Raw genomic sequence first — 18,679 nt, forward strand, 5'->3', positions numbered from 1 at the left:
GGGGGCAGCAGTGGGGGCAGTGCAGGGGCAGAGGTGGGTTTTGGGGGTGAGGGTAGTGCTGCAGGTGGATGTGGCCACAGTCTAAGGCAGCTGGGAAGCTGCAGGAGTACTAGTAGGCCTGGGCCTCAGGTTGCTTAATACTTCTAAGGTCTACAGACGCTCTACAGTGGGTTGGTCTGCAGTGGGCTGGTCTGTGCTGATTCTGACATCAGACAGTTAGGACTCAGAGGCTAAAACGCTGGAGTCTTCTTTGGCCAAAGGTAGAGCTGTTCAGAGCACAAGATAAGCCAGATCCCTGTTATCATCCAGCCTCCGACACACATTTATTTTCGACCAATGAGTGATTATTATTAGAAGTTGACCTGTACTTGACTTTGTAAGTCTTTTTTCCACAATGTGGTTTTTCAAAATCAAAATGTCCAAATTCCCAAATACATGATAAACGATTTCTCAACAAATAATTAAATGAAATGTCAAAATAATTGTAGAAATATGTGAAATTTGTGGCGCACTGGAATACAAAGATCCCGATTGTACAGGCTCTCCCGAACCCTGGCTGTTGCTATTGTCAGGTTTAGTCCTCTACATTAAGGTTGTGTAGAATGTCAGGACCTCCTCAAGATCACTTTCGCTGGAAGAGAGGAGAGCAGTGTGAACATTCTCCATGATACCCAGAATAAGACTGCTGTTAAGTAGCAGAAGTAATTGAAACAGTCAGGAGCATAGAGTATGTACCGTTCAGTAGTAGAGAGAGTAGGAGCCAGCTCACTAACCTTGCCTCAGTGATAAACTCCTGAAACACACTGTGGTTGATACAATTTTCTTCGTCTTCTTCAGTTTCTTGACCATATGTCTCCTGTGAGGACAGAAACCCGTCAGAGACCAAGCACACTGGCCGTTCTGAAGGCTACAGTACAAGAGAAAGTCAGTTGTAACAGTAATTTGTGGCTTCTTCAAAACATTTACACCTTCAACTGAAGCAAACCATTCTAATTAGATAAGCACACAGAGGAAAAAATCAAGTAATATTACAAATAAATGGAGACTCCCTGACTAGTATAATTATTATTAACCTGTCCTAGAACAGCAGAGTACACTAGAGGCTGAAAAGTATTTTTCTGTGTGGCTGGTAGTGAGGCACCTTGTTGTAGCAGTGGATAAACTCTGCTAGCTGGTGGGACAGGATGCGTCGGCAGTCCTGGAGGGGGAGCTGGTGGCTGGGCAGGACCATCCTCATGTACTGTTGAAGGTTACAGGCTGCCCTCTTCAGGAAGCGGATCACCAGCTCCTGGAGATGAGAAGACCTGGGCCCAGATTATTGGGTATGACGCTACAAGCTTGGCACACCTGTATTTGGGGAGTTGCTCTCATTTTTCTCTACAGATCCTCTCAAGCTCTGTCATGTTGGATGGGGAGCGTTGCTGCACAGCTATTTTCAGGTCTCTCCAGAGATATTCGATCGGGTTCAAATACGGGCTCTGGATTTGAACCCGGGTCCTTCAAGGACATTCAGAGACTTGTCCCGAAGCTACTCCTGTGTTGTCTTGGCTGTGTGCTTAGGGTTGTTTTCCTGTTGGAAGGTGAACCTTCGTCCCAGTCTGAGGTCCTGAGCACTCTGGAGCAGTTTTTCATCAAGGATCACTCTGTACTTTGCTCCGTTCATCTTTCTTTTGATCCTGACTAGTCTCCCTGTCCCTGCCGCTGAAAAACATTGCCACAGTATGATGCTGCCACCACCATGCTTCACTGTAGGGATGGTGCCAGATTTCCTCCAGATGTGACGCTTGCCATTCATGCCAAATAGTTCAATCTTGGTTTCATCAGATCAGTGAATCTTGTTTCTCATGGTCTGAGAGTCTTTAAGTGCTTTTTGGCAAACACCAAGTGGGCTGTATGTGCCTTTACTGAGGAGTGGCTTCTGTCTGGCCACTCTACCATAAAGACCTGATTGGTGAAGTGCTGCAGAGATGGTTGTCCTTCTGGAAGGGTATCCCATCTCCATAGAGGAACTCTGGAGCTCTGTCAGAGTGACCATCGCATTCTTGGTCACCTCCCTGACCAAGGCCCTTCTCCCCCGATTGCTCAATTTGGCTGTGCGGCCAGCTCTGGGAAGAGTTTTGGTGGTTACAAACTTCTTCCATTTAAGAATAATGGAGGCCACTGTGTTCTTGCGGACCATCAATGCCGCAGATATTTTCTGGTACCCTTCCCCAGATCTGTTCCTCGACACAATCCTGTCTCGGAGCTCTACAGACAACTCTTCCGACATCATGGCTTGGTTTTTTCTCTGACATGCACTTTTAACTGTGGGACCTTATATAGACAGGCGTGTGCCTTTCCAAATCATGTCCAATCAATTTAATTTACCACAGGGGGATTCCAATCAAGTTGTAGAAACATCAAGGATGATCAATGGAAACAGGATGTATCGGAGCTCAATTTCAAGTGTTGTTGCAAAGAGTCTGAATACTTATGTAAATAAGGTGTTTGTTTTTATTTTTTATAAATTAGCAAAAATGTCTAAAAACCTGTTTTCACTTTGTCATTATGGGTTATTGTATGTAGATTGATGAGGAAAACAATTCATTTAATCTCTTTTAAAATAAGGCTGTAAAGTAACAAAACCCTTGTCTTAAACTCAGGGCAGTGAGAGAAAAATCTCATAAAAGCAATTGAACATGTTTAATTCACTCACAAACTTAACCTGAAAGTTTCAGTATTGATTATTTTAAACCCAATAACATGTTTTAGAACAGTAATCTCAGTATGAAATATGCTAACGTGATTGCCATTGATAGCTAGATAGCTAGCTAAAACGGATATTTGAGAAGTTCGAAAGAAAATCATTCAATCTTATGAACTTCTTGTTTTTTTTCCATAAGAAGATTCTTAAGTTTTTGCATAAGAAGTGTTCTGTGAATCTGGTTCCTGCTGTCACTGCACTACAACATCAATACAACGCTCACCTTTCAGTTTTGGTATTTCATTTGTCTAAAAGAACTCAAGAAAAAAAATGTATGGATTCATCACGATGGAAACGTGTTCAAGTTAATTTTTTTCCAGACGCTTGGGAGATTATGATGTTTGTCATTCCAATGCACCGACGAGACTTTCCGATAAAACCAACTTTGACACAGCCACGTAGTAGTACTCACACCATTTTCCTCTCTACGTGGCCACAAACGCCTCATGCACATTTACACAGTTACGACGTGGCTCCGATGAGTAACAACAGATCAAACGGAAAATCAAATGCAGATAAACATAAAACAATGATCCAGGTCTTATTTTCCATCAAATCTTTCCCCGGGGCACTGGGAAATACCACAGACGGTTGTCTTACCGTTTGGCCATTGTCCTTCTCTGGCCAGGCTGAGTTAGCGTTAGTCCTGCTCTCTGCAAGTAGCCTCATCTGCACCCGGTTGAGGTAGGAGGAGAAGGCCATCTGAGTCTGGATTTTACTGCAGATAAGAGTGCGGGAGTGAGAAAGATGTGATTAAGGAGGACATGAGAGACTGAGGAGAAGATACAAATGGGATGGAGAAATCGACCGTAGTTAGAGGAATTGCAAACACACACACACACACACACACACACACACACACACACACACACACACACACACACACACACACACACACACACACACACACACACACACACACACACACACACACACACACACACACACACAGATTTCCAATCTGTGTCATTCCCTGACAGTAAATTATTAATAATCTCCACAGGTCTTCAGGTTTTTATATGTGAGCAAAGGTTTTCTGCCTTTTAGGCATCTCAGATACATGTGTTACAACACTAAGCTCAAGCACTTATGCATATTCAGATTTGTTATCTTAGGCATCATGCAAGAGACAAAACGAATAAAGGTAGGTATCAATTTCAGCCAGAGTGTTAGAGTATAGTGTGACTTGCCCTTGGCCAGTACCAAGAGTGATGCATTGTTTTCATGGCCCGAGTGAACCTGAAAAGTGTACTGCCAGTACAATGTAGTGGGAAAATGTTTTAGAAAAAGCTGTCAAACACAAACAATGATATGCTGTACTATAATTGCCAAGGTCCCTTTACAGTCCTGGCAAGCGTAGAGGAATTTCTACAAACGCAGACTTGTTATTGTAATTCCCCCTCAAATTACAATTTCAGACACACTTTAAAAATCAATAGGAGACTGGAGCCTTTGTTGCCATTTAAACAGAAGTATGTAATATTCATAAATGTTATTGTGAAAGCAAAAAGGATCCAAATATTTTTGCAAGAGTGTTGCATGATGATGGATGGTTGGGAGCCTTTCAAGTCCATCCAGGTCATTCAAATTTAAACAAAGAAGAGACAGTCTGACTCCTACAATTAACAGTCCAATCACATGCAGTGTCTCTACATGGAATTCAAGGTTGACACACAGGATTCGCTGGCGCAGAACCCATCTGCTTCCTCAGTGTTCTCTCCATGTGGTAAGTTAGGTAGACATGAAGGAGTCACGCTCAAAGAGAGTGATCAAAACATGCAGGGGTATGAAAAGAGGCCCAGATTTTCTCTGGAGATTTTTTGGCCCTGTGCTCTGGGAAGCCTCATATTTCTCCTGCTGAGAGAAAGAGAGAGGGGTGGTGGGATGGACGAGAGGGGGGAGGAGAACGAGGAGAGGGCTGCCAACAGGAGCAGAAGCCTGGGGTGTGCTCTGACCTGAGGTCTCAGCCCTGCTGGAGGATGTGGAGCAGGTTGACTTTGGGCTTGGCGACAGCGGCGGTGCATCGGGATGGTTTTGGTGAGGACCTCATTGTGGAACCGCTCCAGTGGGGTGGGCACACTGTCTGTCTGCACCACTAACGGACTCAGGGCTTTCTTCTCCTCCTCCTTTTTCCTCCTTCTGAACCCCTCACTTAAGTATAAAGCACTACAGAAAAAAGGACGAGAGAAACCGCTCTAAAATGACTCCTTAAAGGGATACTTCGGGATGTTGGCAATGAAGCCCTTTATCTACTTCCCCAGAGTCAGTTGAACTCATGGATATCATTGTTATATCTCTGCAGCCAGTATGAAGTTCTGCGAGCCAATGCTAACTAACAGTAGCGCAATGACTGGAAGTCTATGGTATCTACTAGCATGCTAACAGTTACCATAGACTAATTACCATTGGCTTCCAGTCATTGCACTCACGCTAGTTAGCAATTGCGCCAATGTAGTTAGCAACATCCTTCAAAATGCACGCAGAGACATAAGAATGGTGTCCATGAGTTCATCGGACTGCAAAAGTAGATAATGGGCTTCATTGCCAAAATCCTAAAGTATCCCTTTAACCAACTATAGATCCTTTTAATTTAACCTGCATTACATTATTTACACTCTAATATCTGAACATTGCTTTAGCTCCCCATGTTTTAGGCACTTTAACATAAACGTAGACACTCGTCATTGCTAAACCAGGTTTGACTGAATCAGTCCCTGAGAAGAGAAATGTATCAGATTCTTCTTTTCAAAGATATTGTGGTAAGAGAAGGAAAGTTGAGATATGAAAGACAGAGTGAGGGGGCGAAAGGGCGGCAATAACACCCACTGTGATCTTGAGGTCACCACCGCTTTCCCAATCTGAGGACCAAAGCAAGCAACATGGAACAATCATAAAGGACCAAAGGAGACTCCATCTCCCCAGATAGTATTGTGCAATAGTGAAACTGAGTCAAGGAAATACTGTACATAAACCTAAAGCTCACAAACACAAGATTTCTCTAAAGTTTGAACCCATGCAACAGAATAAAAGTTGAGTTGTGCAACACAATTCCCAACAGTTCTGTTTATTCTATAACATTTTCCCTGCTCTTCCTTGCTCCATAAACTCTCCCCCGCCCAACTGCCATTTGAGGACTAGACTACCAAAGCCACACTGCCACATAGACACTGTGCTCGCTCTGGAAAACTTTCATGTCTACTATTACCATACATATCTTATTAGCTGTTCTCCTCACCTATTCATCTGAACACAAAACAAACACAAAGACAGGGGCCAACAGTTTCCACAAATTTAAACTGCTCCCATTCCAAACCACAATGGAAATGCTTACCTTCCATGGAAACGTCTGTTAGACAACATGGAGTTCATTGATGTCTTATACTCCAGATAACCACTGAGAAACAGACACACAGATAATGACAAAATGACAACTATTTCCACCACCACCACCACAGGCTGCACTGGGCTTCTGCATTTTCTGTCGAATTTGTGGGGAGTTGAATGTGTTACAACAGGGCAACTGTGATACTCAATGTCATAGGCCCCAAGCCACAAACTCCACAGTACTAACAGGCCCATAAAGCTAATCAAGCAGCAAATCCCCCATAGAAGAATATGGAGTGTAAGCACAAAACTGGATTTCCCTATAAATAGGGGGTTTAATGCTGTTTCAACTAGAAGTCATCATGGGATTCAAGCCATGTTTGGGGAAAAAAATACAGGTCTCACAAGAGTGCGAGCTGTAAAGCCTATAAATACTCTCGGAGATGTAATGTACAGTAACCGGCCAATTCTCTAATGGGTATCAGCTTCTCACCTTAACTCCTAGCTGAAGTAGTAATAGTTGTATTATGTAGTAATAGAAGTTGTTAAATGTGGGTAGGCAGCAGTATGGTCAAACATTAGACATTGCTGTTCTCTTATTAAAAAATGTATCTAGACATGTACAGTGCCGTGAAAAATATTTGCCCCCTTTTTGATTTTCTCTATTTTTTTCATATTTCTTTATACTGAATGTTATCAGATCTTCAACCAAAACCTAATAAAAAAAATGTTTAAATGCATACTTCGCCAGGCATAATGAGACCCATGTTGTGTTATTTGTAAACTCAGGTTCCCTTTATCTAATATTAGGTCATGGTTGAAGATCTGATAACATTCCGTATAAAAAAATATCAAAACATTTAGAAAATCAGAAAGGGGGCAAATAGTTTTTCACGGCACTGTACGTTAGTGTGTAACATTATCCAAAGTGTCCGAACCCCTCTCACCTGTACAGTTCCCATGTCTCTGGGGTGGGGAAGCTCTGAATTAACCTCCCTCATCTCTCGTGCTCCTCTCTTATTCTCCTCAGGACTTTCAGCTACCATGGAGAGGAAAGAGAACCCTTAGCTTCAATATCACCTAACAGATCTATCAGATCTAACAGATCTATCATACTAACTTCAGCTATCTATTGACCTCCTCAGCAGTCAGGCACAGGGTGCTGTCCCTGTTAACCTCCTGGATTCTCATTAGGCCTGTCTGTGTCAGTGTTGTTGGCTGACAGTGGTCTCTACAGCTGCAGGAGAGGAAAGGGGAGTGGACATATCGTTATACTGATACCATCTATCTAATTACCACATAAATCCACCCTGATACTGGTTTAATAAATTAGGTGTTTAATAGGTCTAATGAATAGGGTGCTAATGCAAGTTGGCTGGCTCTGTTCAATTCTAAGAAATCATCCCACACACTGATAAAAACTAATATTTCAAAAAAATGTAACAATCTTTACATACAGAAAAGCACCAAATCTATGGAAAATGTAAAAAATCATCCCCTTTCCTCCCTCCCTGGGTTACATAAATGGCACATTTTCTATCTTCGCTAGCTGGCATTCCTGGCTGCCTCCTCCTTGGCATGCATTACCAGGGCTGATTGACGACTTTGGCACGCAGGTTTGAGGCAGGGTCAGACAGCAGGTCATAACCCCACAGGATCACATAGAGAATTTGTCATCTAAATAGCAGGGGGATTACATTGAATTTGCCAGACTGGTTGGGGAGATATGATGGGATCCAGAGACTGACAAGGCCTGATCCCCTGAAATAATTGAAACTGTTGCTCCTAATCACAGTATAGAGGAAGAGAACAGATTATTCATAGGAGCATAGGATTCACTGTCTCTCTGGCAGGACTGCTTTAGTGGCAAGATTGTTTTGTTGTGTCTGTAACCGGCAACCGGCAGAGGGGCTGAGACATCAAGGGATTGATTCTCAGAGCTACATTGCCTTGCTTCTAAATCATAGACTTGCCAAGACCAATCTAATAAGGACTATTCGATTAAAAGCACCACTTCAAGACCATGATTCACAATCGATAGAGGGGGCTTTTTGGCAGCCACAAGTACGGAAAATATCATAATCGTTTAGACTCAAAAACAACATAGGCTAAGAAGGATAAGTGGTAGAAAAATGAAGTGGCTTCCTTACCGATTAATGTAAAGACGTCACAGTGGTGAGGCATAGCGAAAAGGTGCAGCAGGGTTAATGTGGTTGGGTTAGAGGATATGAGAAGGCAGGACAACTTACCATTCTGGAGTGTGCACTGGCTGACTGAGCAGAGAAAGGACGCTAAGAGAGGCAATGGTGTGTGACAGACAGTGAGATGAACATCAGCCGCTAACTACACCAGTCTTAACATACACACAGGCAGAGAAGCACTTAGACATGCACATCGAAAAACACACTGTAAGCATACAAACCGAGCCATTCATACAGATCACATTGTCATGGTTCCACCTGTCACCAGAGGGCAGCAGAGACCGTCCTAGAGATATTTACGACACTCAGGTGTGTCCTATTTACTAATTTCCCTGTTAAAAGAGGTGTGTTTTCTGTTGTCCTTTGCAGAAGCTTGAATTGTTTACCACGTGCGTAACGTTTCCTGAGGGAGTTTGAGACTTAGCGTTTGTTGTTCTTTCAAGTGTACTGTGATCCTGCTGCTATTGTTTCTCAGTAAAGTATTATGTTTAACCTTAACCACTGATTCCTCATCTGGTCTCTACTCTGCACCTGGGTCCAACCTTACCACGTCACACACATACGAACAAACGTAAAGCCTTGTTACAGTAAGGCTATCTGGGCACTTTACACAATTTAAGGTGGAGTAGAAAAATGTCTGACTTGATCATGTCCCACCAGCAGATCCTAGCCCAGACCGGGTGCAGTAGTTCACTGCAGTGAGCCAAGTGTATTAGCTGCTGTGGCATCATTAAGCAACAGAGCCTAGTGAGAGCATTAGTCACCTGATTAAACATGATCAAATAATAATCTTCAGAGCGTGCACTCGCAGTGCTGATGATGTCACCCTAACCCTGTAATTGCATTAGCAGTTGTTTTTCATGAGAATGACTTTCCATGAGGGCAAAAAGGGCTCAGCTATAACAGCAGAACAAATACAGTAAGAGACATGATGACAGGCCATGTGGAGAAAGACGTTCTATGGCATGGAAAGGCAGTTCCTTCTGATGTCTAAACTAAAGCACTTTTTAGTGAAACAATAAAGGTCCCATACCTGTGCTTTGTGGGCTTGGTACGTCAAACCTGGGTCAAGAGTCACCCGTTCAGAGCAGGAGTGTTGTAGCAGGAGATCCTGACAAACAAAGCCTGTAGGGACATGACTGACTACAATGAGTAAATGACAGTGGCCTAAGATTCTAGAGAGCATGTGTTATCTAGAGCAGTAAAGCACATGTAATCCTGTAATAAATATCAATCTGATACTATCATGTGTGACATGAATACGGTGCTGTAGGCCTTTCTTCACAGTTGTTCTCAAACTCACAATCATTTACACTCTCTCTTTCTCTCTTAGAGAAAAAAAAAATCACTTAGAGCTAACTGATCCCAGATGAAGAGAGGAAAACTACTTTAAAGTTAACGTCATACTTTCCCATACAGAGTGATGGGACAACTTATTTAGGATCAAATCAATCGACAGCTCAGGCCCTGAGGTTATTTGTACTGCCTCATCCAAGCCGTCAGGTAAGAACTGGGCTCTTGCCATGTTCTTGTCTAAATGCGGCAATTATTACAAACACGGCTGACGCATTACTGACAGCTACACACAAGGGGAAAATGAATGCTAATGGCATGCTGTCATTATTTACAGAGCTGGGATGCAGCCCAAGTGTTATCAGCCAAAAGCATCAGGGTTTGTATAGTGAATAATAGACGGGGTATGTTTTACATGCCACTGCTCATTTTACCCAGTAATGCATCAGTCCAAAGATAACTGTAATTTATGATTCCGCACGCTGGCCCCAGTACAGACAGATACCCCAACAGCCCCTCACAGTGTCATTAGATATGGCCTACAGGCTCTGGGGCTCAGTGTCATTTTAGATATCGTTAGCGGGCTCAGACGACGCTCTGGATCATGACAGGAAGGTACAAACAAGATGAAGACAGAAGATCTCAACTCATTACCAGTACTGATATGAGGAAGATGAAATTAGTTTTACTTGTAGTACACGTGTCATTGTCAAAGCTCAACTTGCTTTGGAAGGAATTGGTTAAGTCTGAAAGTGTTAGGGTGAAGTACTGTAAAAAATATAAAAAATAAAGTGTAAAAATGTGTAATAACAATATTTATTTTAGGTGTGGACTTGAATTTCTCTAAAATATTCTCCACAGCTCGAAACAACCTGGCTACCTGAGAATGCATTAATTGTGAAGCAAGGCGACATAACAAAGACATGTCATTCTCTGCATAAAGAAAGTCTGTTGTTTAAACAGTGTTGATCTGCTCATAGGGCTAACCATTTCTTGTCTGCATGCTAAGGATTGCTTTGGCTTAATAACGTGAGATCACATTTCTCAAGAGAGCTTAATTACTCCAAAACAAGTCCTCTGTTGACAATTTCACCCGCCAGTCATTGAATGTTAATGAATAATGCCTGTGGTTTCTGCACAATTCTGAGGTCCCATTATGGAGCAATCCAACTATTCTCTAATATAAAACGGTAACTAACTGTGAGGCAAAAGTTAGTTTTAAACAATGCCTAACTGTCTCCACAGGCTGAAACCAAGCGTCATGCAGCAGAATGGCCAATTACTGGCATTCTTTCTTCGCAGTGAGGATTTTCTGAAGAGAGCCCTAATAGACAAGAGACACTGGGCTGAAAAAACAAGCGCAGTGGAGCCTGCTGCAGGCTGAATCCTGCGGATGGCAGACTCAGGGCCAACAAAGTTTCCATCTACACTGGCACTCCCCAGCTAGGCCCCGCCCAGTTCACAGGTAGAGAGAGGCCCTGGAGGAGACATGGGGATGGGAGGGAAGGCAACTGAACCCACAGATCAAACAAAAGGCAGCTCATTTAGAAGACTGCCCATGTCATAAATGATGAGAGTCTGTCCAGTTCTTTACTGACTTACTATGCAAAGAGGTTGGGATGGTTAAAATATTTACCGGCATCAGACTGATGTTAGCCTGAGAAAAGGCCCAGTAGCAAGAGTGGATATAATGGGAGAAATAGCCTGCATGTCAATGGGCTCCTAAAACCTGCACCTTTCTGACAATCTATGTTTCAAAACAAAAAGTATAGAGGTAATGGTCTACTCACATCATAACGAGCATGTGGTTTACAATAAACAGGTCGGTATGTAATAAACAGAATCATTTTAGAGCATTCAGGCGTAGCCGCCAGACCAAACCCTTGGCGTTCCTCCCTCCCCAGAATCAGTGCATTAACGCGTCATTAGTGTGCACAGATAGAGAGAGAGAGAGACTCACCCACAAGAGAAAACATGTCTGATATCATGCTGGCCTTTAGCATCAGATCCAGAGGAGCATCGCTGGAAATAAAGATTGAAATCATATAAAACTAAGCAAAATATTTCATTGATATTCATTGGATGTCATCAAAGTCCATATGGTAAAATAACACATAATGCCCTTTCTCACATACAAGTGCAATCCCAAAGTTATTGAGGACAGAAAGATCTCAATCACAGTCAACAGAATTTACAGGCCTGGAAAGAACTGCTTAGATCTATTTCCCGGTATTTGTCAACCAACGAAGTGTACATCTTCAAACATGACATTTCCTTATGTGTCATATTAACATCTATATTCCTAGAGCTCACCATTTGATGTTTATGTGTTGATGGGAGGAAGAACAAAAGTGTGTTTCATTTCAAACAAGGTCATGAATATGTTTTTGAGTCACCCTAAAGTCCCTCCAGCAATTTACACTTTTACGGCATTTTTGTCAGAGCAGAGTAAAGCTCTCAATGAATGTGTTTCAGAGCAGAGTAAAGCTCTCAATGAATGTGTTTCAGAGCAGAGTAAACCTCTCAATGAATGTGTTTCAGAGCAGAGTAAACCTCTCAATGAATGTGTTTCAGAGCAGAGTAAACCTCTCAATGAATGTGTTTCAGAGCAGAGTAAAGCTCTCAATGAATGTGTTTCAGAGCAGAGTAAACCTCTCAATGAATGTGTTTCAGAGCAGAGTAAACCTCTCAATGAATGTGTTTCAGAGCAGAGTAAACCTCTCAATGAATGTGTTTCAGAGCAGAGTAAACCTCTCAATGAATGTGTTTCAGAGCAGAGTAAAGCTCTCAATGAATGTGTTTCAGAGCAGAGTAAAGCTCTCAATGAATGTGTTTCAGAGCAGAGTAAAGCTCTCAATGAATGTGTTTCAGAGCAGAGTAAACCTCTCAATGAATGTGTTTCAGAGCAGAGTAAACCTCTCAATGAATGTGTTTCAGAGCAGAGTAAACCTCTCAATGAATGTGTTTCAGAGCAGAGTAAAGCTCTCAATGAATGTGTTTCAGAGCAGAGTAAACCTCTCAATGAATGTGTTTCAGAGCAGAGTAAACCTCTCAATGAATGTGTTTCAGAGCAGAGTAAAGCTCTCAATGAATGTGTTTCAGAGCAGAGTAAACCTCTCAATGAATGTGTTTCAGAGCAGAGTAAAGCTCTCAATGAATGTGTTTCAGAGCAGAGTAAACCTCTCAATGAATGTGTTTCAGAGACCAACTTCTGTAACAAGATCAAAGGTCTGGAATGAGCATGTGTTTGTTCCTGTGAACCGTGAGATGATGATATGTAGTCAGTCACAGCCCCTCACCAGGCCAGAGGAGGAGAGAGGTTGACCTCCAGGAGCCATGGTTTGAGGTTGGAGTGGATAAGCACATCAAAGCCACACAGTTCTGTAGATTAACACACACACGAATAATAGCATTACTAGAGGACATGGGAGGTCAGCAGAGTCTGGGTCTGTTCTGGGTCCACTGCCCCCATTTTTGATTAACAGGACAAAAAGTTTTTCCCAGACCATGTCACCTAGGCTAAACAGGAAAAAACGTTAGGCCCTAGCCTAAAACTTGGGCCCTGTGGGGAGGAAAAACTCCTGGACCTAATGATGAAAGATCCAGTTTCTTATAAAACTATAATAAGTCACAATAGAAAATAGAAGACGTCAACGGTCTTATCTTGGTTACCACAAACTGGCAGTTGACAACATTACTGGTTTTCTGCTACTGATTATATGGATATTAAATATCCAATCACTATACATCAAACGGCTGCTGCTACTGAGGATTGGCTGGCTGCATTACATTAGCTAAGTATATTCACATTTCAGCTCCATTGAGCTGCTTACATCAGAGCTTAGATGAGAAACATATTTATGAACTCTATACTCGTGCATTGAATAGGCCTATATTCTTTATTTAAAAGCTCTGAACATCAAGTCTGATTTTCATGCCATTATATACTATAAAATCCTTCTGCCACATTGGGATGGTGTTGCTCAGTCAAAATTGTAGCACAGAATTAGCCGACACCTCAGTGTAAACCACACCTCAGTCCCAAACTGTCACCATCTAGGCCAGTGGTATTCAAAGTCGGGGTCGCGACCTGCAGTGTGGTGCTAAAATCTTACACAAATAAGAAATACAACGTTTTGATATGGTACAATATGCAAATGTTTTTGAGAAAGAACATTTGAAAAATTGAGTACATTTATTTGTTGTTTTCATTTTGAAATGAAAATGCAATGAATTGATGGTCATTTGTTGATGTAAATATCTGAATTTACCGATTATAACGTTCTGTCATAAGATTTGGGGTGGGGTAGTTGCTAGAAAATGCTAACATCCGATTTTCAGGTACACAGTATTTTCAACCTAACTTCTGTTTCCCCTGAAAAACGGAAGTAGGAACTCTGTTCAGGCCTCTTTCTATGCCTGGAACGTTAGGCTAGGGGTGGGGTCGTGAAAAAGTCTGAAAAATTATTGGGGAAAAAATGGGGTCCCCAGAAATTCTGGCGGAAAACATGGGTTCCTGCAGAAAAAGTTTAAATACCACTGATCTAGACCAAGTTGAAGAGAAGCACATGATTAAGATAGAGACAATTGTTGATAGACCCTGAACTCCAACTGAGCTAAGTTTGGAAAATGATGTAAGTATTTTCCAAGTGCGAGGGACCTGGCGACTCAGACACTCCATCGCCAGCTTGGCAGAGAACGACACAATAAAGGCCTTTTACTGAGTGGTCAGGGAGTTCCCTGTGTACAAAATCCTCCATTCTCGCTCTCTCTCTCTGCTTCCTTCACGGTTATAAAACAGCCATGCCACCACGGCATGGCGGTGCTAGGAGCTCTGTGGAAGCCCTCCTCACCACCACTCCCTCAGTCTCACACTCACTGCTCTGACTGGGGAGTGTCCCTTAGCTTAGGCCACAGCTCCCAGGGGAAAACAACCACCTTTTAGAGGGACTAGGCAAAGCTCTGGCCGTAAAGCCAAAGAAAAATCAGCTTAAAGGCAATTCAAAAGAAAATAGTCTGTTTTGAGAAGAGGCCAGAGGTTGGTGTTTTCAAGGCTGTCGTAGCATACACTACCGTTCAAAAGTTTGGGGTCACTTAGAAATATCCTTGTTTTTGAAAGAAAAGCCCATTTTTGGTCCATTACAATAACATCAAATTGATCAGAAATACAATGTAGACATTGTTAATGTTTTAAATGACTATTGTAGCTGGAAATGGCTGATTTTGAATGGAATATCTACATAGGCATTATCAGCAACCATCACTCCTGTATTCCAATTGCATGTTGTGTTAGCTAATCCAAGTTTATCATTTTAAAAGGCTAATTGATCATTAGAAAACCCTTTTGCAATTATGCTAGCACAGCTGAAAACTGTTGTTCTGATTAAAGAACTAATAAAACTGTCCTTTTTAGACTAGTTGAGTATCTGGAGCATCAGCATTTGTGGGTTCAATTACAGGCTCAAAATGGCCAGAAACAAACAACTTTCTTCTGAAACTCGTCTGTCTATTCTTGTTCTGAGAAATGAAGGCTATTCCATGCGAGAAATTACCAAGAAACTGAAGATCTCATAAAACGCTGTGAACAACTCCCTTCACAGAATAGCGCAAACTGGCTCTAACCAGAATAGAAAGAGGAGTGGGAGGCCCCGGTGCACAACTGAGCAAGAGGACAAGTATATTAGAGTGTCTAGTTTGAGAAACGGATGCATCACAAGTCCTCAACTGGTAACTTCATTAAATAGTACCTGCAAAACACCAGTCTCAACGTCAACAGTGACGAGGCTACTCCAGGATGCTGGCCTTCTAGGCAGAGTTGAAAAGAAAAAGCCATATCTCAGACTGGCCAATAAAAATAAAAGATTAAGGTGGGCAAAATAACACAGATACTGAACAGAGGAAGATTGTTATGGACAGACAAATCTAAGTTTGAGGTGTTCGGATCACAAGAAGAACATTTGTGAGATGCAGAAATAATGAAAAGATGCTGGAGGAGTGCTTGGTGCCATCTGTCAAGCATGGTGGAGGCAATGTGATGGTCTGGGGGTGCTTTGGAGATGGTAAAGTGGGAGATTTGTACAGGGTAAAAGGAATCTTGAAGAAGGGAGGTTATCACTCCATTTTGGAATGTCATGCCATACCATGTGGACGGCGCTTAATTGGAGCCAATTTCCCCCTACAACAGGACAATGACCCAAAGCACAGCTCAAAAGTATGCAAGAACTCTTTAGGGAAGAATCAGTCAGCTGGTATTCTGTCTATAAAGGAGTGGCCAGCACAGTCACCGGATCTCAACCCTATTGAGCTGTTGTGGGAGCAGCTTGACCGTAAGAAGTGCCCATCAAGCCAATCCAACTTGTCGGAGGTGCTATAGGAAGCATGGGGCCAAATCTCTTCAGATTACCTCAACAAATTGACAACTAGAATGCCAAAGGTCTGCAAGGCTGTAATCCTGCAAATGGAGGATTCTTTGATGAAAGCAAAGTTTGAAGAGCACAATTATTATTTCAATTAAAAATCATTATTTATAACCTTGTCAACGCCTTGACTATATTTCCTATTCATTTTGCAACTCATTTCATGTATGTTTTCATGGAAAACAAGGACATTTCTAAGTGACCCCAAACTTTTGAACGGTAGTGCAAGTTCTTTGTTCTAGTGTAAGAGGTCAACATCAGTGTTTACACAGAGAACCCATGCTATGATATATCTTCACACAGTGGTTGGTGAAGGAATGACATTACAGTGTAAGTAAAGTTTTATATAAAAAACTCAGTCATTCATGGTTCATTTAGTGATTTTCTACAAGTGCCTCCTTCCTATCCTTTGGTTCATGGTTTTCTGACAATAGTAAATGGCAAAATGTGAACAATTGCAGGAAACTAGCTGTAAAACAGATTTTTATTTGTCTAAACTGCCAAGATGGGGACCTCTAAAATTGTCTCTGAAATGTATCGGGGCCAAAGGGCCGACCTCGCTCATTGCCACGCCCTCTGCCACGCCCACCACCTAAGTCCCTTTTTGATCCAGAAAAAAGACTGAAATTCAAAGTTTTTCAAGAGTTTCATCTTCTCTTGTAAATATGATGATGATTATGGAAGATCTGAATTCCAACTCATCCACTGAGCAAAGTCATTCATTATGCCATTGCTAGGGTCAACGGGCTTGATAACTAAAACCATGTTAAAGTGGAATTGAGCCAAACGTGTCGATGGAGTCCTTAGCCTGTAACATTAGTAGCACTACCAATCTGTCTTTGCGATTGGACACTGAAAGCCAAACAGTAGTTGCTAAGCAGAACGCAGGGATTTTCTTTTCCGTTCACTGGTTTATCCCCTTTTTCACTCTTTTTAAATAAAACACACACACACACACACACACACACACACACACACACACACACACACACACAGAGAGAGAGAGAGAGCCATAAAACATAATGTATAAGTCTCAGGGAACAGAGCACTGGAATAAACTGCTTTGAGCCTGGAGTTCCTCATCAGTCGTAGGGGATAAAGAGGAGAAAAAAAGCCTCTCCACCTCTCCAGGCCCCGACAAGCAGACTCTGTGTGCTGCGCATTTCCCCCCCAATTAGGAGCAGACGCCTCTGCTGCCCCATGAGCCCGCGGAGCCGGGAGCTCTGAGACGTGTCTGTTCTGTGGCTCGACCGCTGCCCGGGGAGCACTGTTAACGCACCCACAAAGAAGCCACAACAGCAATCACACAGCGAGAGAGAAGAATGAGAGAACATCCCCAACACCCATTAAACGTTGGAGGAAAAGAAATAAAGAAGTGATACGAAGAGGGGATGATCAAGAGGAGTGGTTTTGTTTTTTACTATTGGGTGGGCTCAGTTGGATACTCCATCACAAGAGACAGCGCCAAAACAATGTTCTCCCCACCCTGGCCATGTAGTTCATGGGCCCCACAATAACAACAACAACATAAAGCATCTTCTTGAAGTGGGTTTTGTTGTTAGTTATCACAAATTGGATTATTGCAGCATTTTCAAATAAATCACTAATGTGGAGCTTGTTTCTCTGGATTTACAGAGAAGAGCAACAAGTTTGATGCCAAATGTGCAAAGTCACCCTAAAGGCAGCTAATAAAAAACATGGAAAATATTGACTGCTGTATCTCCATGGATAACACAAAGAGGAGAAACATGATGATACAAATGAGTAGGCTCCAAACATAGGCTTCCTCCAGTGATTGCCTGCAAAGAATTTCATAGCAACCATATCATCTCATCGTAATAGCCCCTATTTTTGGGACAGGAAAGTGTTTAACTAACAGACAAATGTAGGACTAATAAAAGCTGTTTAAAAGCTATTGCTGATTCCACAATATGTAGTAGGCTATAAGAGAGATGTTCAGTGGAATACATGAACAGTTAGTGGAAGGTTTGGTGTGTAATAAAAAAGGCCTTTTGCTTGACTAATTAGATCTCAGTCAAAACATGTCCTAATCAGCATCTCTCAGTAAAAAGCCTGTTCATTAATCTTAAGGCATAGTGGTAAAGAGAGCAGCATGGGTGGCATTCTACCCTCTCTCACGCACACACACAACTTACCAAAGAAAATGTATAAAAAAAATAAAGTTTCCCACATCAGAGAGAGAGAGCAATAAAGGATTTTGTTACACTAGGCTCGTTTAGATAGGCAGAGCAATTTGTGCAAAAAGAGCAAATCCCATTTGAAAACAACTAACATTGTATTTAAGACACTAAAATGGCTTGGAATAATTTGCTGCAAATTAAGATTACAACTCTCTTTAGTGCCTTGTGGCCTTATTGCCTGTGGTCCAGAAGTGGCAGCGATTGCATTTTAATTCCGAACAATAAACCTCCCTCCTTGCCCACAATTATTTATCGGGATATATCACAGCTTCTTATGTTTTCACATTAATTGATGCATGGCAACACTGCTCGGGACCATTTCAGAGCATGAACTAACATTTTGTTCAAGTTTGGGAGGTTGGGGGAGGAGGAGAAGAAGACAGAGAGAGGAGGAGGAGGCCGACAGGAGCTGTGAGAACACGGCCCCTCTGTGGTTTGGGTTGAAGAGAGAAGATAAAGTACATAGTAATACTGGACTCCCTGAAGTAGAGGCAGGCCTGG

General features: G+C 42.2%; 1 pseudogene; it reads right to left on the reverse strand.

The window, feature by feature from the left end:
* The window catches only part of LOC149972102 (tubulin polyglutamylase TTLL5-like), a 32,241-nt pseudogene that overhangs the window by 1,801 nt on the left and 11,761 nt on the right, over window positions 1–18,679 (reverse strand).

Source organism: Oncorhynchus mykiss, chromosome 25, assembly GCF_057628025.1.
Source record: "Oncorhynchus mykiss isolate SJ-2025 chromosome 25, ASM5762802v1, whole genome shotgun sequence".
NCBI classification, from domain to species: domain Eukaryota; kingdom Metazoa; phylum Chordata; class Actinopteri; order Salmoniformes; family Salmonidae; genus Oncorhynchus; species Oncorhynchus mykiss.